The following is a 24,906-nucleotide window of genomic DNA, read 5'->3' on the forward strand; positions in this document are numbered from 1 at the left end:
TGGAAAACACTGAAAAAGACTGATAACAAGAACACTAACTTCTTTGTTGATTAAAGCAGAGCAAAATGGGGTGTCTACACGTTCCAAAAAGTTTTTTTTAACAGGTGTCAAGCATCCTTCCGTCTCTAGTTATTTCCGACGGCCACGATCCAAGCGAACCCAAGGTTCTATCGGTTCAAATACACATTCAGACGAACCAAAAGAAGCCTCGTGCAGTGTGCCAACTTCAATGGGGTGAGATGCATTAATTACAGAGGGATTTTCTCTCAAAGAAAATACTAAATTAATGAAAAAGTGAATCATGAAGGACCAACATACGAGGACTCCATCTTGGTTCTGATAATGTCAGAAGGGTCTTGGAGACTATTTACCACCCGATGTTGAAGAATCACCCGTGTTTGATTCTTGTTTTAAAACGTATCCGAATCTGTAATTTCTTGAAACTACTGCCAACATTCCGTACTTTTTCTCATGAACTAAAGCAAAGGACGATTCGCTTTGCTTTACAGCCTAGCAAATGCAAAACATATTATCTCCTTATTTATTTTTTTAGAAAAAAACTTTATATATTGCCATTAAAGCCAGGAAGAGATGTGTATCGCAAAGTTTTAAGGTTATCAGAGTGACTAGCTATTTTTGTCTTTGAGAGTTCACACTGGTGAAAATAGGTATTTTCCTTTTTTGTGCCCTCTATTTTTTCTTAGATATTAGAGAGTGATTTTGTGGGATTCTGAGGAATCTGTTTTTGGAACTACGAAGATTAGAGGAATGCTTTAGAGGAATGTTCTTCCATGTGTTTATCTCTTTTCTTTTGAAAATTAAACAATTCAAACACAAAAGTTGATTCTGCAATTTGGGGTGTCTGTATCTATTTATCTATCTATCTATTACTTATGTGTGTGTGTGTGTTAAAATGTGACGGGAATCATAAAACAGTCTTTATTTATTACAGTGATCAAAGTAGGGACCATTGGAGAGGGAGAGTTCATGTTGGTGAAGGTAGGTATGCATGTTTCTTTACTCTCTCTCTCTTTTTTTCCAAAAATATTAAATAGTAATTTAATTGGTGGGTTTATTGAGAATCTCATTTTTTTTCTTAAATATTAAATAGTAATTTAGTGGGTTTGTGGGTAATCTCTTTTTGGAACAACCAAGATCAGAAAGAAGAGATGCTTAGCTAAGCTTTTGGGCTATTAGAGTGATCAACTATTTTCATCTCTAGGAGAATTCAAGTTGGTGAAAGGAGGTATTTTCCAGCTCTCAATTTTTTCCATAGAAAATATTCAGTGATTTGAGGAAGATTAGAGGAATGCTTTAGTAGTGCAGAATCCTCTATTCTTGGATACGTTCGTCTTTTCTTTTGAAAGTGAGATTTTATACCGTTTAAGCTAGAGGTGGCAATGGTTCGGTTTGACCCCCAAACCGAACCGAAATTTGAATCGGTTTAGTCTAGGCGTGGCAGCGGTTCGGTTTGACCCCCAAACCAAATCGAACTGAACCGAAATTTGAATCGGTTTGGTCTAGGGGTGGCAACGGTTCGGTTTGACCCCCAAACCGAACCGACCCAAAATTTGAATCGGTTTGGTAGAACCAAACCGAAACTGAATTTTCGGTTCGGTTTCGGCTTGGTTTTAGTTCAATTCGGCCAATTTTATCACCCCTTAAACATAATCAATGGAAATAGGGGACAACGATTTGGTTTCGGTTCAGTTTGACCCCCAAACCAAACCGAACCAAAATTTGAATCGGTTGGGTTAGCCAAACCGAAACTGAATTTTCGGTTCGGTTTCGATCCGGATCTGCTAATTTTGCCACCCATATTTTAAGCAATTAATGAGTTTTTATATGGTGTAAGCCCTTATAGTCCCGTATTTTTTAAAAAGTAATGTACATACCGTGATATAGCATGATCCAAACCGTCCATCTGATGGGCCGCAATGTAAATAGGTTGTGCTTGAAAAAGCATTTCTATAGGATGATCCCAACCCTCTGATCTAGATAAGAACTGCATATTATGGAAACCTCTATAGATCATACAGCTAGGATCATCCTATGGAAATAATTTTTGTGAAACAGCCTATTTATGTTGTGTTCCATAACATGGACGGTTTGGATCATCCTATGATGTGGTCCATAGAGTGCTTTTTGGAAAAATAAGGGCCTATAAGGGATTACACCATTTAAAATCTCACAATTCAAAAAAAAAAGTCCAAATACTAGGTATGAAGCTTGGTTAACTCATGACCAAAGTAATAAAATGACATAAAATAATAAATGGAAGAGATATAAGGGGCGAAGAATTATATAATATAATTGTTCAAACACTCTTTTGTTTATCAGGGCTACCATCTGCATCATCTCTGCATCAAGGTGGAGACTTCGCGTTGGTGAAGGCATGTATGTTTGTTTCTCTGTACTCTTCTTCTTAAATTATATTAAATAGAAATTTTTTAACAAAATTTCAGGGATTCTCTTCCTTAAATATTAAAATTTAGTGAGTTTATGGAATATCTTCTTTAATAACTATTAAATAGCAATTCTATAGTCGGGCACAACCGCTAATTGTAACATAATGAGGTATGCCTACTAACAATACAATACTCGGCTTGTCTCAATGTAAAGGTCACCCCTAACTGAGCATTCCACATGAAGACCAGTAGGAGCCCATTTGGTTGCCATCAAAATAGTATTTTCTTCTGAAAGGAAAGTAAAATTACCTCAGTTTCCCATTCCCAAGGATGTTTGGTGGTTATGCATTGTTCATTCTACTTTCCTTCAGGAAACTAATCAGGCCTCTTCATCCAAATGTGGAATACTAGAAAGAATTTAAAATTATTGTCTTTTAGAAATTTTGACGAAATTACCAAAATTTCAGGAATTTTGGCTGAAATCTGGTACATTTCGACAATTTCAGATTTCGCCTCTTTAGGTTTCGGTGTTAACCGAAATCAGAAATTTCGGTTGAAATTTAAAACCATGATTGCTACAAAATAGGCACATGGAAGGAGAATTTTAACGCCAAAGCTCTATAAACTTGATCCTTAAAGTAGAAAAAGTCCTACAAAATACTATCATTTCTACCTCCTTTTGGAGCAAAAATCTCTCTACTTTTCCTAAAATTAATCTCTATCTTTCGGCCAACTTTAGCTCCACATAAAACTAGACTTCGGCCATTTCTTATGTTATCCGATTAAAAAAATAAGACCTTTAATTCGGCCAATTAAACAAAATAAAATGTGCCTATGCTTCTAATTACTCTTAATAACATCTAGATCTCTACCCTTCCTGTGAAACTTGTTGTCGTAAACATGGTTTAAAATTTCGGTTCCGGTACCAGTTTCGAACCCATGAAATTTCGAAATTTCGACCGAAATTTCAAATTTTTGGTCGAAATCCTGTACAACAAAGAGAAGTCTATTTTATTCAATATTAAATTTCGGTCGAAATTTCGGTCAAATATTAAAATAAAAAAATAGGTTTTTTGGTTGAAAATTCGGAAAAAAATGAAATTTCGCCTGACATTCCAAAATTTAGGCCGAAATAAAATACCGTTTCGGATAAGTGTCATTTCGGTGTCGGTCCCCTTTTGTCAATTTCATTTACAATTACTTTACAATAGTAATTTAGAAACAAAGATCGATTGTGCCAGAAATATTTATCCAGGAACCCGGGCGGCACCTTTAAATTTTATTAATATCAAATATTATAACAAGAAAAGAGGAGTTGAGGAGGACATAGAACCTTGCCTCTAACCCTTTAAAGGAAAGAAAAGAGAAAAAATAAATACAACTTTGAAATTACAATAACTTCTAAATTAAATTTAGCCTTCTTCAATCTTCAGATGATGAGCTTGAGCCTTCCAGTCCTTGTATCCTAGCATCTGCATCAAGCCAGTCCTTCAAGCACACACATACTTCCAATGTTTTTGATGACATTTTAGTTCTTGTCTTCTAAAACCCTGTTACATGCACTAAAAGCGGACTCTGATGCTACTGTAGACACCGGGGGGGAGGGGTTAGTAGATCACGTGCCATGACGGATATCACTGGATATGTTTTCTCATTTGCTTTCCACCAAGGCAAAATTTCAAAAGTTTCCCATTCTTCGGGATTGCTATAATGTTCATTTTCCAAATACAATGATAACTCATTGCAAGATGCTTCACCAACACTACTAGGTTTTGCTCTTTTTAGGCTTATTAAAGTAAAAATTGAATTATTTTTAGGCCCCGAGCTCGTAGAAGAATTGAGTCTTCTTTGTCCATGTTCCACCTCATATATATGATACATAGACCTTAATAATGATTTAATTTCATTTATACTATACCGTGAATCTTCAGGATCATTACCGAGGTTGTTATTGCACTCTTCTAACAAGACTTCTAAACCTTGTAACTTAAACCTAGGGTCCATTACTATAGTGAAGGAATATAAAGTGGAATTTCATTAAAATATTTTTTAAATTTAACTTCCATGACTTCAATTATTTGTTGATGTCTTTCAGTTCTATTTTTTTTAAAGTAAGTGTGACGTTATATAAGTTACTTATAATTATGTTTGAGGTTGGTTTGTAAACAGTAGAAAAAGCATTAGTTGCAGTATAAAAAACTTCAAGAAAACTCATGAAACCCTCAACAGTGTTCCAATCTGGGAGACTTACAGTGTAACGGAGAGGTTGAGGTATATTTTCATTACCAAATGATTGAATTAAATTTTTATATGGGAGGCAATATTTCAACATGAAATAAGTTGAATTCCACCTATATCTAACATCTAATTTGAGTTTAGAAAATTCTTTTTCATAGGTGTTGCATAATTTTGTAAATTCTTGTCTTCTAGACATTAAAGAATTGACAAATGTAATATAAGTTTTAATATTTTCTATTTGTGGGTAAATAAGAGCTAAACCATCTTGCACAGCCAAATTTTAAATATGGCATGCACATCTAATATGAAAAAGTTTTTCACTTAAAATAGGTTTCAATTCAGTTTTTAATAACTCTACTGCAGAAGTATTATTACTAGCATTATCTAGAGTTATATAATTTTTTTTTGTAATATTATATTCACGAGCAGTATTTAATATTTGTTGATATAATATTTTCAGTATGTGAGTAATCAATAAGACTGAAGCTAATAATTCTTTTTTCTAAAAGCCACTTAGAGTTGATATAGTGTGCGGTTACACAAATATATGAATAACCCTTTTTGGTACTCCAAATATCGGAAGTAAGTGCAATTTTCCATTAAATCCTTCAAAATATGAAATCAGTTGTTGTTTACGTTCATTAAAAAGTTTACAACTGTCTGATTTTAGAGTGTTTCTAGGTACCATTTTAAAAGCAAGATTTAAAGCTTGTTTAGCATATTTTTCAAAACGTTTATCTTCTCCTAAAACAAATGGTTGTTCGGAGTATATAACGTATATGGCTAGTTCTCTTCTATTATTATCATGAGAGTAGGAAAATATTCCTATTGAACTAGATTTGCTTAGGGTCTAACGGGCCATGCTTTTTATCACAAGCGTCAGCATGCCTTTTTAAGTGGCTCGTTCCACTCGAAACATTACAACTAAGATCCCTTTTACAATGTTTACAAATTGCCCTAACTTCTACTTTTCCATCGGGACATCTTATCTCTTCACGAGTGAAGGTAGACCAAACAATTGAAGTTCTACCCCTTTTAACTTTAGAGCGAGAAGGAGCTTGGCTCCCACTAGCACTAAGGTTGGGTTCCTTTTGGACTTCAAATTCAACCTTATCTTCACTCCACTGACCTCCAAAACAAGCTTCCATTAAGTCATCATTGCCCATGACTTCGTTGCTGTCGTGGCTAATGTTGGGGTAGAAAACTTCTTCCTAATCGGCCATTAAGAAAGGTTTAAAAAAAATTAGTGAAAGGAGAATTACAATTAAATATTTAAATGGGTACCAACCTCAACCTATTTGAGCAAAATCTCGCCCTCTTGTTGATCGTCAATCACCGCCCTCTTGTTGATAGCTAATCGCCGCCCTCGCCACCCTCTTGTTGATAGCTAATCGCCGCCCTCGCCACCCTCTTGATGAGTAGTTAGTGCTACTAAGTAGAGAGAGAGAGAAGTAGATTGGAGAGAGAGGGAGAAGTTGATTGGGAGAGAGAGAGAGGATGAACTTGATTAGGGAGAGACATATGTTAATTGGAGAGTTTAGATAATAGAGAGAGAGTGAGCTTTGGTGAGAAATGAAGGGGGTGGAAAGTTGTATTTATAGGATTGGGTGGGTTATTTTTTGACTTTCCAAAATACCCTCCAAAAAATAGTTGTTGGGGGGTTAATTTGGTAAAAGACATGAAATGACTTAAATATCCACAAAAAAGAGTTGTTGGGGAGGGTATTTAGGGAAGGTAAAACATTTAAACAATAAATATCCAAAATACCCTCCAAAACTAGTTGTTGGGGGGGTTAATTTGGTAAAAGACATGAAATGACTTAAATATCCACAAAAAAGAGTTGTTGGGGAGGGTATTTAGGGAATGTAAAAGATTTAAAAAATTAAAATCCAAAATACCCTCAAAAACTAGTTGTTGGGGAGTGGTAACTTGGTAAAGAGCTTTTAACTTCCCAAAATACCCCCCAAAAAAGAGTTGTTGGGGGGATATTTCCAAGATTTTATGAAAATATATGTTTTGGAAGAAAATACCCCCCAAACTAGCCGTTTGAAACAACTTTTGGGGGGTATTTTCGGGTTTTCCTAAAAAATATACATTTTCTAAAGGGGAACCGGGCTCGCGGGCCGGGCCGTGCCTCGGCAAACGGGCTGTGTCGTGTCGACCCGCCGGGCCACCCAACCAGGCCTGCGACTTCGTGCCGTGCCGGGCCGCGGGCCGGCACGGCTCGTTTGCCACCTTGAAATTCCCACTCCAAGTCCTTTCTTTATCCATTTAGCTTTATTTCTCTATCAAAGCTTTACAATAGCAATAATGCCCAACATAGAAACATAAAAAGAGAGATAAAGTCATCAACTAGATCCCATGACTTTTCTATGTTAGGCATTATTGCCATTGTAGAGGTGTAAGTGTAATTTATCAGTCATCAAAAGAGAAGAAAGGACGATGAACTAAATGAAAGGACGATTCCCATTAAAAAAAAACTTTATATTTTGCCATTAAAGCCAGGAAGAGATGTGTTTCAAGTTTGGCAAAGTTTTGAGGTTACCAGAGTGACCAGCTATTTTCGTCTTTGAGAGTTTAGACTGGTGAAAATAGGTATTTTCCTTTTTTGTACCCTCTATTTTTCCTTAGATATTAGAAAGTGACTTAGTGGGATTCAGAGGAATCTGTTTTTGGAACTATGAAGATTAGAGGAATACTTTCGTAGTGCACAATCCTCTCTTCTTCCATATGTTTATCTCTTTTCTTTTGAAAATTAAACAAATAAAAAACATAAGTTGATTTTAAAGTTGATTCTGCAATTTTGGGACATAGAAGTCTAATAGAATGAAATAAAAAATAATAAATGTAAGTGATGGAACACGCGAAGGTGTGTGTATCTATCTATCACTATATCATCTATGTGTGTGTGTGTTAAAATATTTTGGGAATAATAAAACAGCCTTTATTTTTTACAGTGATCAAAGTAGTGACCATTGGACATGGAGAGTTCATGTTGGTGAAGGCAGGTATGCATGTTTCTTTACTCTCTCTTCTTTCCAAAAATATTAATTAGTAATTTAATGGGTTTGTGGGGAATCTCTTTTTGGAACTACCAAGATCAGAGAGAAGAGATGCTTAGCTAAGCTTTCGAGCTATCAGAGTGACCAGCTATATTCGTCTCTTAAAAAATTTCACGATGGTGAAAGCAGGTATTTTCATGCTCTCATTTTTTTCCTAGAAATTTTACAGTAATTTGAGGAAGATTAGAGGAATGCTTTAGTAGTGCAGAATCCTCAATTCTTGGATACGTTCATCTTTTCTTTTGGAAAGTGAGATTTTATACCGTTTAAGCCCTTATAGTCCCTTATTTTTCAAAAACTAATGTACGGACCACACTATAGGATGATCCAAACCGTCCATATGATGGGCCATTACGTAAATTGGTTGCGCCCAAAAAAATCATTACCATAGGATGATCTTAGCCATCCAAGCTGTAGAGGTTGTCTTGGAAAGTAAACAATTAATGAGTTTTTTTTATGGTGTAAGCCCTTATAGTCCTGTATTTTTTTAAAAAGTATTGTACTGACCATAATATAGCATGACCCAAACCGTCCGTCTGATGGGCCACAATGTAAATATGTTGTACTTAAAAAAACAATTCTATAGGATGATCCCAACCCTCAGATTGAAAGAAAAACTGCATATTATGGAAACCTCTATAGATAAGAGGACTTGATGATGCCAAAATCCGGATACGGGGGTCGGGTGAGAGTTATTGGCAAAACCAGCAGCTTAGGTTGGTAGAGCTCCTATTCATGGGTGTCTGCGCTCATAGAAAACAACATTAGAAGGACCCCGGAGTAGGGACTCGGGGCACCCTCTGACGCTCAAGTCAGGTATTGGTATCACAGATATCTAAGCAAGACTATTGGAGATAAAAATGCTTATGGGGGGAAGAAGAGTCACCTTTACCATTGAGCAAGAGGGTGCCTTTTACAGGCTTAGAGTTCTTACACCTTATTTTGGTGTATAAGCCATGTGTCCCTGTGGATGCCATGTTTTAGCATGTTTGCCACTTGTTGTTGTGCATGCCATGTGTCTAATATAAAAAGGGAGTGCCAATTTTACCCCCAACATGGCTAGGATTATCCTATGGAAATAATTTTTGGGGAATAGCCTATTTACGTTGTGTTCTATAATATGGATGGTTGGGGTGCAACTTGGGCGGCTCAACCTGAACCTGCGGCTTCAACTCGGTAAAAAGTCGGGTTGGGTTGAGTTCAGGTCGGGCTCGGGCTCGGGTTGAGTTTTCTCAACCGGGGTTAAGTTTTCTCAACCCGGGTTAAGTTCGGGTTGAGGGCTTGGGCAACCTGACCCGAGTGAACCCGACATTTTTAATAATTTTAAAAAATTTTAAGCTTAAATTCTCGGGTTGGGTCGGGTTGAACACGGGTTGGAACTCGGGTTGGATCGAGTTCGGGTTGAGCAAATGGTTGCGAGGGTCGGGTTCGGGTTGGCATCTACCCGATTCGACCCGACCCGAGTTGCACCCGTAATGGACGGTTTGGATGACACCAAACAAATGGAGAAGAGAGGAGGAAATGCAAGTGAAAACTAAGATGAAACAACCCGCCAATCAAAGGAATCCATCCAAGGGATAAAAGCAAATAATACAAGAAGGAATCCTTCTTCACAAGCCAAAGGCTAAACTTGAATCAAATTCTCTGCAGAAGTCTCTTCTCTACAGCCCAAATAAACAATTAAGTAGGCATGGAACAACCCTCCAGCCATAGGTGCATATCCAAAGGCTTGAACAACATTTCCTATCTTGACAACACAAGTTCCAAGAAAGAAGGGAGAGGAAAACTAAAGTTACTTTGATTAATACTTAAGGCTATCTTACTAAACTTAATTGTGGTCTTTGGGACTTTATAAAGCATAAATATAATATAAAAAATAACTTAAATCTTATCCAAAAACGTTTGGAATAATGGGTTGGACAGCAGGTAAAAAGAAACCCAAAACTACTGAAATTCGTATGTTGCAGGCAGCTTCAACCCTTCTCAGGAAAATAGCACTAACTCCCTCCACAGAACTCAGATTTACGAACCGTTTGTTGCGTTGGAAAGTAAACTCGTAGATCTTTCCAACCATGTATGGCTTGATATGTTTAAAGCTCTGAGTAAATTCAGTTTTGTCCCAAAAGATGACCTAAAATCATGTACTGCAACTCTATTTTTGTACCTTTTAATTTTGAGGCCTAGGCTAGTGGGCCTAGTGGACTCGGTTTGAGGATCCATCAAGATAGCTCTGGGGTCATTGGATCATCCTATGATGTGGTCCGTACAATACATTTTGGAAAAATAAGGGACTATAAGGGCTTACACCATATGAAAGCTCACAATTCAAGAACAAAACGTCCAAATACCAGATATGAATCTTGGGGACATAAAAGTCTAATAGAATGACATAAAAAATAAAAGGGATAATTACATTTACACCCCCTCTAGTTTCTGACACATCCACTTCAACCCCTATAGTTTAAAAAGTGACAAAGACATCCCCTCTAGTTTCGTTTTGTTTAAGGTTTGCCCCCTCAGCTGAAGGTTCATCCATAGATTGAAGGGTTAGGATGATCCGATGGAGCTGATTTTTTGGGCACACCCTATCTATGTCAGGACCCATCAAATGAACGCTTTGGAGCATCCAAATAATGTGGGCCCATACCCGAATCCAAAGCGTTTGGTAGTGTTTGGGTTCAGGTATGGGCCCACATTATTTGGATGATCCAAAGCGTTCATTTGATGGGTCCTGGCATAGATAGGGTGTGCCCAAAAAATCAGCTCCATCGGATCATCCTAACCCTCCAATCTATGGACGAACCTTCAGCTAAAGGGGCAAACCTTAAACAAAACGAAACTAGAGGGGATGTCTTTGCCACTTTTTAAACTATAGGGGTTGAAGTGGATGTGTCAGAAACTAGAGGGGGTGTAAATGTAATTATCCCAAAATAAAAAATGTAAGTGATGGAACAAACGAAGGTGTGTGTATCTATCTATCTCTATATCATCTGTGTGTGTGTTAAAATGTGTTGGGAATAATAAAACACTCTTTATTTATTACAGTGATCAAAGTAGTGACCATTGGACAGGGAGAGTTCATGTTGGTGAAGGCAGGTACGCATGTTTCTGTACTCTCTCTTTTTCCAAAAATATTAAATAGTAATTTCACTGGTAGGTTTATTGAGAGTCTCATATTTTTTTAAATATTAAATACTAATTATTGGGTTTGCGAGGAATTTCATTTTGGAACTACCAAGATCAGAGCGAAGAGATGCTTTGCTAAGCTTTGGGGCTATCAAAGTGATCAGCTATTTTCGTCTCTTGGAGAGTTCACGTTGGTGAAAGGAGGTATTTTCCTGCTCTCAATTTTTTCATAGAAATTATTCATTGATTTGAGGAAGATTAGAGGAATGCTTTAGTAGTGCAGAATCCTCTATTCTTGGATACGTTCATCTTTTCTTTTGGAAAGTAAACAATTAATGAGTTTTTATATGGTGTAAGCCCTTATAGTCCCGTATTTTTTGAAAAGTACTGTACAGACCATACTATAGCATGATCTAAACCGTCCATCTGATCGGCCACAATGCAAATAGGTTGGCCCAAAAAATCATTTCTATAGGATGATCCCAACCCTCCAATCTAGAGAAGAATTGCATATTATGGAAACCTCTATAGATCAGAGGGCTAGGATCATCCTATGGAAATATTTTTTTGGGAACAGCCTATTTACGTTGTGTTCCATAACATGGACGGTTTGGATCATCCTATGATGTGGGCCGTACAATACTTTTTGGAAAAATAAGGGACTATAAGGGCTTACACCATATGAAACATCTCAATTTAAAAACAAAACATACAAATACCAGGTGTGAATCTTGGTTAACTTTGACCAAAGTAAAAAAAAATGACATAACATAATAAATGGAAGGGATATAAGGCGTGAAGAATTATATAATATAATTGTTAAAACACACTTTGTTTATCAGGGCTATCATCTACATCATCTTTGCATCGAGGAGGAGAGTTCACGTTGGTGAAGGCAGGTATGCTTGTTTCTCTATACTCTTTTTTTTTCTTAAATTATATTAAATTGAAATTTTGTAGATTTCCGGGATTCTCTTTGTTCTCTTAAATATTACAAAATTTAGCGAGTTTTTGGGAAATATCATCTTTCGTAACTATTAAATGGCAAATCTTTAGTAGGGCACAACCACTAATTGTAACATAATGAGTATGCCTACTAACAATATAATACTCTGCTTGTCTCATTGTAAAGGTCACCCCAACTAAGCATTCTAATGAAGACCACTAGGAGTTCGTTTGGTTGCCATCAAAATAGTATTTTCTTGTGAAAGTAAAATGACCTCAGTTTCCCTTTCCCAAGGATGTTTGGTGGTTATTTATTGTTCATTCTCCTGTCCTTCAGGAAACTAATCATGCCTCTTCATCAAAATGTGAAATACTAAAAAGAAACTCTCTCTTTAATTCATAATCAAAATCGTACGTCTGATTTGCATTCTACATAAAACCATCTTAATTCTCTCTCTTATATTGCCCCTACAAAATAGGCACATGGAAGGAGAATTTTAACGCCTCTTTTCCGCCTCCTTTTGGAGCAAAAGTCTCTCTACTTTTCCTAAAATTAATCTCTATCTTTCGGCCAACTTTAACTCCACATAAAACTAGACTTCAGCCATTTCTTATGTTATCCGATTAAAAAACTAAGACCTTTCATCCGGCCTATTAAAGCAAAATAAAATGTGACTTATGCTTCTAATTACTCTTAAAAACATCTAGAGCTCTACCCTTCCTGTGAAACTCGTTGTGATAAATATGAAATCGACAATGGTCGGCAATCTTAAGGCCACTCCAATCCTCTAACGATCTAGGGACGATCAACCACCGAATAGTATGTTAGAAGTAGTAATTCATACTAGTGGGGCCGACCTAAGTCTATCTTAATTCTTCTAGAAGTTTTTGACCCAGTGGGATTCTTTAGGTTTTTTTTCTTCTTTAGTTGAGTTGATATTAGATTTTTTCTATAGCTATTTGTAGACACCCCATTTTGTCAAGACATGACTAATGATAGGTTTGTTGCGATGATGAATCCTATGATGAGTCCCGAAGCTTCTTTAGGTCTTTCCCTCGATGTCTCTCTCAACATTTCTCGATGATGAATCCTATGATGAGTCCCGAAGCTTCTCTAGGTCTTTCCCTTGATGTCTCTCTCAACATTTCTCCAGGTTTTCAAGAACACAAAGTCACCCAAACAACCAAGACACCCAATACCCAAGACCACCTACAACCAAGCCTACATCCAGAATCATCCGAGTTCACCAAAACCTTCTGAAAGAACCCTGAATTGGTCAAACAAAGGTCCCATGAATAAAGCTCGATAGCTCGGCACCCTCTTTTTATAGCAAACACAACATCCTGAAGATCAAATCACCAACACAAAGGAAAAGCTCTCCCTGAAGCCATTTCTAAGAACTAGAACCACCTTTCGGTCACTATAACCACTTTTGGTAACCAGAAACCACTTTGGCTACCAGGAACAACCTTCCCAGAGCAAAAAACTACTTGTCAAGCAACCCACAAACCAAAACAAAAAATCGAGAACTTGAAGCCAACTTTCCAAGGACCTGAAACCCATTTCGAGGACCCATAAAACACTTTCGGTTACCAGAAACCACTTTATGGGAACTAGAAACTACCCTCGGTTATGAAGAAATATTCCTTAGGAACGAAAGATCAAATCTTGCTACCAAGGACATTTCTTTGTAAACCAGAAACCACTGACTAGCAAGCCAGAGCATTTGACCACATTTCAGTCACCACAAATCATAAGTAACTACCAAAAGTTACTTTTTTTACTGCTTGGGACCATTTGTGACAACTGGAAATCAGTTCTGGTTCAAACAACTGTTTTGAAACTACCCAACATTCCCAAAATCTGAAATCCAGTCCTGGAAACCCGAAAACCATTTCCGATACCCCGAAACCCGACATACGCTAACAAAAACCACTTTTTAGTGGTCCCATAAGCTCCACCAAAGTCTATAAAAGGAGGCTTTCCCCTCCTTCAATTTTCATTCCTTTTCACTCCTCCACTTTTGCTCTGGTTTTCACGCCCCCTCTTTAATATTTATACCCCTTTAACATTTAGTTGCTATCTACACTCCTTTAAGCCCTTAGCACCCCTCCCTCTTTGCACACCTCTTTTCCATTTGGTTTTAGAAAACCCTAGAGAGAGAAATCTTGGGGACATTTCAGAAACTAGTCCTAACCAATATATGCCGAAATCTCTTCTGATATACCACTGAGCGCCGGAGTTATGCCGAATGTCATAGGATTTGAAGCAGCACCAACCTATAAACTAGGTATATTTATAGTTTTTTGTACTTTCCTTTACAAAATTGGTAATAGGTAGCTACAGGGTTTGGGAATCCTCCTCTCCTCTTTTCATTATTAAGGGATGCTTCCTTAATTCTGGTTCTTTGTATTCAACAATCCATTTAGAGATTGACCATGCTTCTAGGTACCTAGAGCGAAGCATTATATGGTCTATCCCAATCTTTTGAGGATTGTTGTCTATTAACAACTAGATTAATGAGATTCCTCTACTATCCATAAATCTAATTGAAGGATGCTTCCTCAATTCCGGTTAATCGTATTCAAGAATCAATTTGATTAGAGATTGATCATGCTTTTAGGTGCCTGGAGCGAAGCGTTGTATGGTCTATCTCAAGCTTTTGAGTATTATTGTCTATGAAGAACTAGATTAAAGAGATTCCTTTACTATCCATAAGTCTAATTTAAGGATGCTTCCTTAATTCCGGTTCTTGTATTCAACAATGAAAAAATGGGGATCTAGTAACGGATTGCCCTTTGGCATATCCAGAAGAGGCAATGAGTGTAGATGTAGAGGTTTTAGTTTGCTCCATCATTTTCTCTTGTAATAATTTTCAAAAATAAAAAATCTATGTAAGAGCCTTGAGCTCTGATACTAATTCCTAATAGACAATCCAAGAGCGGAGGAGGGGGGTGAATTAGGTTTATAAAAATTTTAGCAAACAATTAAGAATTAAAAATAACTAACCATTGCTAACTTTGAAGTAAAGTGCAAAGCAAAGTAAAGATGTTACCAATTAGAGGAGAGAAGGATGGAGGAAGTAGAAGAAGATGAACGCCAAGAATTATAGTGGTTCGATCCTTACATCAAAGAATGCTTGAGCCCTTGTGTGGTGCCGGCCTTACTAACTCCAAAGAAAGATGGAACACAACGTATGTGTGTGGATAGTCGTTCCACTAACATAATCATTATCAAATACCGATTTCTATTCCAATAATTGATGATATGTTTGACATGCTTGCCGGTGCAAAGATATTTTCCAAGCTTGATCTTAGAAGTGGCTACCATCAAATTCAAATCAAGCTGCGTGATGAATGGAAGACTGCTTTCAAGACATGTGAAGGCTTATATGAGTGGCTTATTATGCCATTTGGTCTCTCCAACGCTCCAAGTATCTTCATGCGGGTAATTAATCAAGTCCTTCGCCCTTTCATTGGAAAGTTTGTTATTGTTTATTTTGATGACATTCTTATTTATAGTCATGATAAAAGTAAGCATGTAGATCATTTGAGGGTTGTTCTAACCACTTTAGAGGTGAAAAACTCTATGTAAACCTCAAAAATTCTTTCATGATAACTAGCCTAGCTTTTTTAGGCTTTGTTTTGACTTTAACATGGATTAGAATGGATGATGAGAAGATCAAAGTTGTCCAAGAATGGTCAATTCCAAAGAGCTTGCAAGAAGTGAGGAGTTTCCACGGATTGGCCTCATTTTATCGCCGATTCATAAGAAATTTAAGCACTATATCAGCCCCTTGACGGATTGCATGAAGAAAGATGGATTCAAGTGGATAATGGAGGCTGAAAAAAGTTTTCAACTTATAAAGAACAATTTGTCTAGTGCTCCTGTGCTTGCTTTGCTAGACTTTGAGAAGATGTTTGAGATTGATTGTGATGCCTCTCTTGTGGGCATTGGTGGAGTACTTAGCCAAGAGAACCATCCCATTGCATTCTTTAGTGAAAAACTCAATGAAGCAGAGAAGTACTCTACTTATGATGTGAAATTTTATGCCATTGTTCAAGCACTTCGGCATTATCGATCGTATCTTGTTCAAAGGGAGTTTATTTATAATGCCGATCATGAAGCTCTCAAGCAAATCAATAATCAAGGAAGCCTAAATCGAAGACATGCAAAGTGGATTTCTTTCTTTCAAGAATATACTTTTGTAATTAAAGCACAAGAGTGGAAAGTGCAACAAGTGGCGGATGCTCTTAGTAGAAGAGTAGCTCTTCTTAATTCCTTGAGTGTGCAACTTGAAGGGTTTGATGGCATTCGAGACATGTATGCTAACGATGAAGACTTTGGTGAAATTTGGATGCTTTGCAAAGAAGGGAAGCATGAAGATTATCTTCTTCAAGATGATTTTTTTCTTTAAGGAGAGTCGCTTATGCATTCCAAAATGCTCCCTTAGAGAGTATGTTATTAAAGAGCTACATTCGGGAGGTTTGGGAGGACATTTCGGAAGAGACAAACTTTTTTGCTAGTGAAAGATAAGTATTTTTGGCCGACAATATGCATTGTATATTCAAAGCTATCTAATAATAACAATGGCATTCGACAATATGCATTATAAACCAAGATTACTTGGAAAAACCAAATGGAATAAAATTGAACAAGAAACACTTACCAGCTGCATCTCTGCTTTCAAACCATAAGATTTACCTACATTGTCCCAGCAGTCATCTAAAGCATTGATGATAACTGCAGTTATCACCTCCGCTTGCTCCGATGGAATCCCATGTGCTTCTAATTGTTTGACCTACAAGTCAATACAAATCCATAAACATTTTACATCAGAATCACCACAACAAATCAAAAATTGAAAAAAAAATGTAAGCCAAATACAAACATGGTGATCAAGAAATTTTACCAAAGCTAATGTGTCTACATGAAAAGATTGTCTCTAGTCAGGTTTTACAAGGTGAGATATCTCCCTACGAAAAAATTGGATACCAAGATCAGAGCGAAGAGATGCTTAGCTAAGCTTTGGGGCTATCTGTAATAACCAGTAAAAATATATATATATATATATATATATATACAAATAAATAAAAATGGCCTCATAGGTGGGTAATCATTGGCCATTACTCATTTTTCCCCGAGTTAATCGGGCATGAGGACATCTGGCATAACGGGGCGTACGCGATTCGAACCCAACGCTGAGCGAGGATTGAACGGCTTCCTACCACTAAACCACCGTCCCAGATGTCAACTAAAAATGAGTAGATACTTACACATATAAAAAAATTACCAATAGTCACTATTCATAATTACTATTCACAATAGTCACTATGCAAGATTACTATGCAGAAATACTACGTAAGATTACTATGCAGAAATACTATGCAAGTTCACTATTGAGATAAGCTATTCAAAATTACTATTCACAGTAGGACCCACCGAGTACTATTCACAAGCGGGTCCCACCAACAGCGGGTCCCACATCAGCGGGCCCCACATCAGCGGGCCCCACACAAGCGGGTCCCACAACAAGCAGGACCCACAAATAGCGGGACCCAACGCCAGCGGGACCCATCACTAGTAGGAACCACTACCAGAAGGACACACCGCAACCACTTTCATTAACTCATTGATTAAGCGGGTCACTCCACAACCACTATCATTAATGAGTAGTTGTGAATTTAAGACGGTAGTTGAAAAAAATACCTATAAATAGAGGAAGAGAAGAAGAAAAAAAATAAAAGGAAAGAGAGAGAGAAAAGAGAACGAGAAAGAAGAAAGAGTAAGAGAGAGAGGAAAAAAAAAAGAGAAGAGAAGAAAAAGGAAATCCACTTCATCACTACCAAGGTAAGTCTTTCATATAGATAGTTAAAGTATTTAATATGGTTGGTTCTGTAAGTCTTTCATATAGATAGTTAAAGTATTTAATATGGTTGGTTCTACCACCTATGTAAATAATAGGATAAAGCATGCATAAGAGGCGATAACTCGCTATAGATTATGCAAGTTTTATCATCTTATTTTGAACGGTGAAATGCTAGCATAGTAACCGTAAAGTAAACTTTAATCAAAGAAAGGCGAACTGCTGAGCATAGTAGCCCATCTTATTTGAACGGTGAAATGCTAGCATAGTAACCGTAAAGTAAACTTTAATCAAAGAAAGGCGAACTGCTGAGCATAGTAGCCCATCTTATTTGAACGGTGAAATGTTAGCATAGTAACCGTAAAGTAAACTTTAATCAAAGAAAGGCGAACTGTTGAGCATAGTAGCCCATCTTATTTGAACGGTGAAATGCTAGCATAGTAACCGTAAAGTAAACTTTAATCAAAGAAAGGCGAACTGCTGAGCATAGTAGCCCATCTTATTTGAACGGTGAAATGCTAGCATAGTAACCGTAAAATAAACTTTAATCAAAGAAAGGCGAACTGCTGCGCATAGTAGCCAAGAAATAAACTAAATCAAAGAATGGTGAACTGCTGAGCATAGTAACATGTGGGGTCCACATGAATAGTAACATGTGGGGTCCACATGAATAAGTAACATGTGGGGTCCACATGAATAAGTAACATGTGGGATCCACATGAATAGTAACATGTGGGGTCCATGCTGGGCCCCATGATTTTTAAAATTTAATAGAAAGAACACTGAACACAGGGAACATTATTTTAGACATAGATGGACATTACCTGGACAGAAAAGACACTGCCTTAAAACATGAATTTGATAAAATTAGAATAAATTTACAGGTTATCCACTCCAAGGTGTAAGCTCAAACAAACCTGTGATCGGAAAGCTAGAAGTAAGGGTTTCTTATCGTCTAATTCTCTTTTGCTATATTTGATGTAAGGGTTTCTTATCGTCTAATTCTCTTTTGCTATATTTGATGTAAGGGTTTCTTATCGTCTAATTCTCTTTTGCTATATTTGATGTAAGGGTTTTCGTCCATTGATTTTCTTTTGCTATATGTAAGAGTTTTCTTCCTTTGATTCTCTTTTACTATACTGGATGAAAGTATTTTCTATTCTTTGATTCTCTTTACACGCAATTGCCATAAGAGTTTCTATCATTCTGAGATCCACAACTGATGAGAATCCAAGGGGGATCCTTTCTTTCTGATCCCATTCCTTTCAGATAAATGACTTTACTGATAAAACTATAATTCTATTTGTATCCTCGAAACTTGTTTCCGTGAGATATGTTTATGTTTAGGGTTTATCTTGTGATACCCTAATTCTGAATATGGACTGAGTTATGATATGATGACGGGTGGACGCGTTATAGTCCTCCATGTGCACGTGGGTAAAGACGACTCTAGAGAGTGTAAATCTAGAGGATTATGAGCCGAGGTATGGCTATGAATGGGCCGAGATATGGCTATGAATGAAAGCATCTATGCTTAATGAAGTCTATATATATAATTCTTGATATCAAGTTCTGTAAGTTTTCTCTATACGTTTGGAAAGTATGTTGTGCTTATTCTTTCTTTCCATGTTTATAATGTGAGATGTCCTATCTGCAAAATATCATGTTCTTATGAGCTTGACAATTCTACATCACTTGTTGTTTATACCCTACTGGGCTATTTGAGCTCACCCCTTTCTTTTTCCTTGTTTTATTGTTCCAACCCCCAGGTGAAGTATAGATGAAAGATGAGGAATGCTAGAGTTGAATCCAGAACTGTTTTAAAGGACAAATATGTTTTAAATATGTATCAACTATGTCTTGAATTAAGATGTAATAAGTTAGACCTAATTTCTGTAAACCCTCTAAACGTAGTTGTTGTATTTGAGATCTTGGGAATAATGAAAGTTTTTTTTTAAAGATGATGTAATATTCTTCTACGCACCGAGTTGGTATTTCCAAAAATCCGGGGCGTTACACTATCAGAGTGACCAGCTATTTTCATCTCTTTGAGAATTCACGTTGGTGAAAGCAGATAATTTCACGCTCTCAATTTTTCTTAGAAATTAGACAGTGACTTGAGGAAGATTAGTGGAATGCATTAGTAGTATAGAATCCTTTATTCTTCGATATGTTCATCTCTTTTCTTTTGGAAAGTAAACAATTCAAAAACAAAAAGTCCAAATAGCACGAATGAATCTATGTTAACTTTGACCAAAGTAATAAAATGGCATAAAAGAATAAATGGAAGGGCTATAAGGCGTGAAGAAATATATAATATAATTATTAAAACACTCTTTGTTTATTAGTGCGACCATTGGCATCAGTGCGACCATCTGCATTATCTTTGCATCGATGAGGAGAGTTCACGTTGGTGATATGTTATATGATAAAAACTGACATGAGATAGAGAAGAAACCCTAATTCAGTAAAAACAAAACCAATAGCGGATGAAACCAAACCTATTTTCCTAACAAAAATTCACATTATAAAGAAAAGTAGAAAAGAAAACAAGAAAACAAAAAAAATATTAAACTTTCTACGATAAAAAACGAACGTAAGATCAGAGAATAAACTCTAGTTCAGTAAAAAAACCCAATATCAGATGATACCAAACCTATTTTCCTAACAAAATTTCACAGGCTCTATTTCTTTCAACGTAACATGTGATGGGTGTTAAAAAATGTTTGCCCCCATCTTTAAGTGGGGAAATAGCCATAAAATTTGTTTTATGCCCATTTTATGTCGAAAGAGACAGAGCCATAAGAGAGAAGGACCAAAAGAAAAATAGGCAAATAATAAAAATAACTTTCGATGATAAAATTAACATGAGATCAGAGAAGAACCCTGATTGAGTAAAAAAAAACCCAACATAAGATGAAACCTTACCTACTTTCATGATAGAACTTCACAATAGAGAAAATGAGCAAAAGAAAAAATAGGGAAACATCAAAAGAAGCTTATAATGATAAAAAAACAACATTAGAAAAAAAGGAAAGAAAAAAAAGAAAACAAAGAAGCAACCAAAACCAAATTAGAGTAAAAAGGAAAAGAAAGGAAGCATTCAGACAAAAAAAAAACTTCTCACAATCTCCCCAAGAAAAAAAAATAACAGAAAAGGGAAAACGGGAAAAAGGAAAGGACCCATTCCTTAGTTGGAATGCGAGAGAGAGAGAGAGAGAGAGAGAGAGAGAGAGAAGAAACGCTAATTACGTAAAAAAACAAATATAAGATCAGATAAGAAACCCTAATTCAGTAGGAAAAAAATATAATATAAGATCAGAGAACCCTAACTCAGTAGAAAATAAAAACAAATATAAGATCAGAGAAGAAGTCCTAGTTCAATTAATACTAATATAGTATCAGAGAAGAAACCCTAGTTCAATAGAGAAAACTAATATATAAGAGCATAGTTACCAGGGTGGGAAACGGAAATGGGAAACGAAACGTGAAACAGAAACGGAAAACGCATGAAAAAAATCTAGGGGAAACGAGAAACGTGAAACAATTAAAAATGGTACGAAAAACGCCTTAGTAAATGATCTGTTTTTTTCAAAATGATTTTTGTAAGTTCCACACTTGTTTCCTACATATTTCATTTGCGTTTTCTACGAGTGTTGCATACGTTTATCACGCGTTTACACATTATTTACATAAGTTTCCATATGTTTCCCATGTGTTTCAGAAATATTTCTCCAATTTTGTATCATATTTTGGAAACGTTTCCGAACATGTTTCCCTCATGTGTCCCTGTGGATGCCATGTTTTAGCATGTTTGCCACTTGTTGTTGTGCATGCCATGTGTCTAATATAAAAAGGGAGTGCCAATTTTACCCCCAACATGGCTAGGATTATCCTATGGAAATAATTTTTGGGGAATAGCCTATTTACGTTGTGTTCTATAATATGGATGGTTGGGGTGCAACTTGGGCGGCTCAACCTGAACCCGACGGGTTCAACCCGGTAAAAATTCGGGTTGGGTTGAATTCGGGTCGGGCTCGGGTTGAGTTTTCTCAACCGGGGTTAAGTTTTCTCAACCCGAGTTAAGTTCGGGTTGAGGGCTTGGGCAACCTGACCCGAGTGAACCCGACATTTTTAATAATTTTAAAAAATTTTAAGATTAAATTCTCGGGTTGGGTCGGGTTGAACACGGGTTGGAACTCGGGTTGGACCGAGTTCGGGTTGAGCAAATGGTTGCGGGGGTCGGGTTCGGGTTGGCATCTACCCGACCCGACCCGACCCGAGTTGCACCCCTAATGGACGGTTAGGTTGACACCAAACAAATGGAGAAGAGAGGAGGAAATGCAAGTGAAAACTAAGATGAAACAACCCGCCAACCAAAGGAATCCACCCAAGGGATAAGAGCAAATAATACAAGAAGGAATCCTTCTTCTTCACAAGCCAAAGGCTAAACTTGATTCAAATTCTCTGCAGAAGTCTCTTCTCTACAGCCCAAATAAACAATTAAGTAGGCATGGAACAACCCTCCAGCCATAGGTGCATCTCCAAAGGCTTGAACAACATTTCCTATCTTGACAACACAAGTTCCAAGAAAGAAGGGAGAGGAAAACTAAAGTTACTTTGATTAATACTTAAGGCTATCTTACTAAACTTAATTGTGGTCTTTGGGACTTAATAAAGCATAAATATAATATAAAAAATAACTTAAATCATATCCAAAAACGTTTGGAATAATGGGTTGGACAGCAGGTAAAAAGAAACCCAAAACTGCTGAAATTCGTATGTTGCAGGCAGCTTCAACCCTTCTCAGGAAAATAGCACTAACTCCCTCCACAGAACTCAGATTTACGAACCGTTTGTTACGTTGGAAAGTAAACTCGTAGATCTTTCCAACCATGTATGGCTTGATATGTTTAAAGCTCTGAGTAAATTCAGTTTTGTCCCAAAAGATGACCTAAAATCATGTACTGCAACTCTATTTTTGTACCTTTTAATTTTGAGGCCTAGGCTAGTGGGCCTAGTGGACTCGGTTTGAGGATCCATCAAGATAGCTCTGGCGTCATTGGATCATCCTATGATGTGGTCCGTACAATACATTTTGGAAAAATAAGGGACCAGAAGGGCTTACACCATATGAAAGCTCACAATTCAAGAACAAAACGTCCAAATACCAGATATGAATCTTGGGGACATAAAAGTCTAATAGAATGACATAAAAAATAAAAGGGATAATTACATTTACACCCCCTCTAGTTTCTGACACATCCACTTCAACCCCTATAGTTTAAAAAGTGACAAAGACATCCCCTCTAGTTTCGTTTTGTTTAAGGTTTGCCCCCTCAGCTGAAAGTTCGTCCATAGATTGAAGGGTTAGAATGATCCGATGGAGCTGATTTTTTTGGCACACCCTATCTATGTCAGGACCCATGAAATGAACGCTTTTGATCATCCAAATAATGTGGGCCCATACCCGAATCCAAAGCGTTTGGTAGTGTTTGGATTCAGGTATGTATAAGATTAGTGAAGAAACCCTAATTCGGTAAAATAAATCTAAATTTAAGATTAAGCCAAAACTATTCTTTTAACAAAAATTCACATTAAAGAAAAGTACCAAAGAACACAAGTAAACCACAAAAGTAACTTTCTGTAAGCCCAATGGTTTCCACCTTGGCATTCCCATCTTATTTTGATGATTCCAATACACAAGTGATTTAAGATCACTAATGTGTTTGAATGTCTAAGTTGTAGATCATAATGGTGTTAAGACAAGATTGCTTGGATTGAGGCAAAGAAGCTCTCATTGGACAGCTTATGAAGGCCAAAGACATCGGAGATCCAAGACGAATGAAGACTTGAAGAATCAATTGAAGATCGAAGTCTAATTAGAATGTATATGATCCAATCTTAGTTTTAGATTTTAAAAGGCATAAATTAAGTTAATCTCACACACCCTAAATGCTTAAGTGATTGTCCTTGTGGTGTTCCAACACTTTGGAACCCTCATAACAATCCCAACTTGGTGTAAAGTTGGAAGCCCAAAAACCAGAATTGAAAATCTACTGCTGATAGGCTTCTCGGAACTCCGAGATAATTCTCGGAGCTCCGAGATTTGGTCCAGTAGAAATTTTTCAACTTCTGTTTGCATTCCCGGAACTCCGAGAACACTATAACGGGAAGAAATTTGACCGTTGGGAACTTTGCCAGATTTACGACAATGCCCCTCAAACGGTCATATTGGGTTTTCCTATATATATGGGTATTCTAATCTTCCCAATAATCAATCCTAACACTCAAAAACTTCATTTGAACATCCAAAGAGTGATTAAAGCTTGTTTATGCCTCTCATCCTCTAAGATTAGAATTTGGATCATTAGGCTCAAATTTGTACATCTTCTACAATTTGTAAACCCTTGTGAGGGATTGTTTTTAGTTCTTTCTTTCTTTATCAAGATTGTATTCGGGCGAGTGTTCGGAGAAGCGAAGCCCACTCTACGTGGTGAAGATTGCCACCAAGGTTAAAGGCATTCGGAATTGTAATCGGCATTGATCTTCGCCGAAGTTAAGAAGATCAAATAGTGAAGCCATCAACGGGTTTGGTTGGTTGAGTGGAGTAGGCCTCGCGTTGGAGGACCGAACCACTTTAAATCTCGAGTGCATTCTCTCTTATCTCATGCTCTTAATTTGCATTTGCACTTAGGATTTAACTTGTGTGCTTCATTGTCATTCTTGATCTCTTAATCTTCAAAATTGGGTTAGAAGTTTTCAAAAGGTTAAAACTCGTTAGCAACCTAATTTTTACCTCCTCTTAAGTTGCCGTACTCGGGACCTCCCTTGGAATTTCACTTTCTATGATAAAACCAGCATAATATCAGAGAAAACAAACCCTAATTCAGGAAAAAAAACCTAGCATAAGATCAGAAAAGAGGGAAAGGAAAAGGAAAAACAAATTATGAGAACATTCAAACAAAAAAAACATCAGAGAAGAAACCCTAGTTCAGTAAAACAACCTAATTTACGATAAGAGAAGAAATCCTAATTAAGTAAAAAAAGTCTAATATAAGATTAAAAAAACTATTTTTAGGGAAATGATATCAGCACAACCATGTTTAATAATTGCACAAACTCGGCTTGTCTTTTCTTTTTTAATTGGCTTGTGATAGCTTTTTGGGAACCATAATAACCTTTGACAGCTCTTTAAATACTAAACGACAAGGGTTAATGCTGATATCAAAACATAGTTGTGATGATATCATTTCCCTT

At 36.8% G+C, this 24,906-nt stretch overlaps 1 protein-coding gene across 1 annotated transcript in view; it reads left to right on the forward strand.

Annotated features, from left to right (window-relative positions):
- The first annotated feature begins 525 nt into the window (after positions 1-525).
- Positions 526-24,906, forward strand: part of LOC143856982 (disease resistance protein At4g27190-like) — a 63,825-nt gene continuing 39,444 nt past the window's right edge. Inside the window, exons 1-9 of the mRNA XM_077367264.1 lie at positions 526-668; positions 953-999; positions 1,156-1,246; positions 2,341-2,397; positions 7,604-7,654; positions 7,746-7,837; positions 10,754-10,804; positions 10,924-11,038; positions 11,677-11,733. The gene's annotated coding sequence lies outside the window, so the exon portion shown is untranslated. The remainder of the gene's footprint in view (positions 669-952; positions 1,000-1,155; positions 1,247-2,340; positions 2,398-7,603; positions 7,655-7,745; positions 7,838-10,753; positions 10,805-10,923; positions 11,039-11,676; positions 11,734-24,906) is intronic.

The sequence above is a fragment of the Tasmannia lanceolata genome, unplaced genomic scaffold, assembly GCF_043159265.1.
Source record: "Tasmannia lanceolata isolate RefF3 unplaced genomic scaffold, GAP_Taslan_0.1 ptg000024l, whole genome shotgun sequence".
Lineage (NCBI taxonomy): Eukaryota > Viridiplantae > Streptophyta > Magnoliopsida > Canellales > Winteraceae > Tasmannia > Tasmannia lanceolata.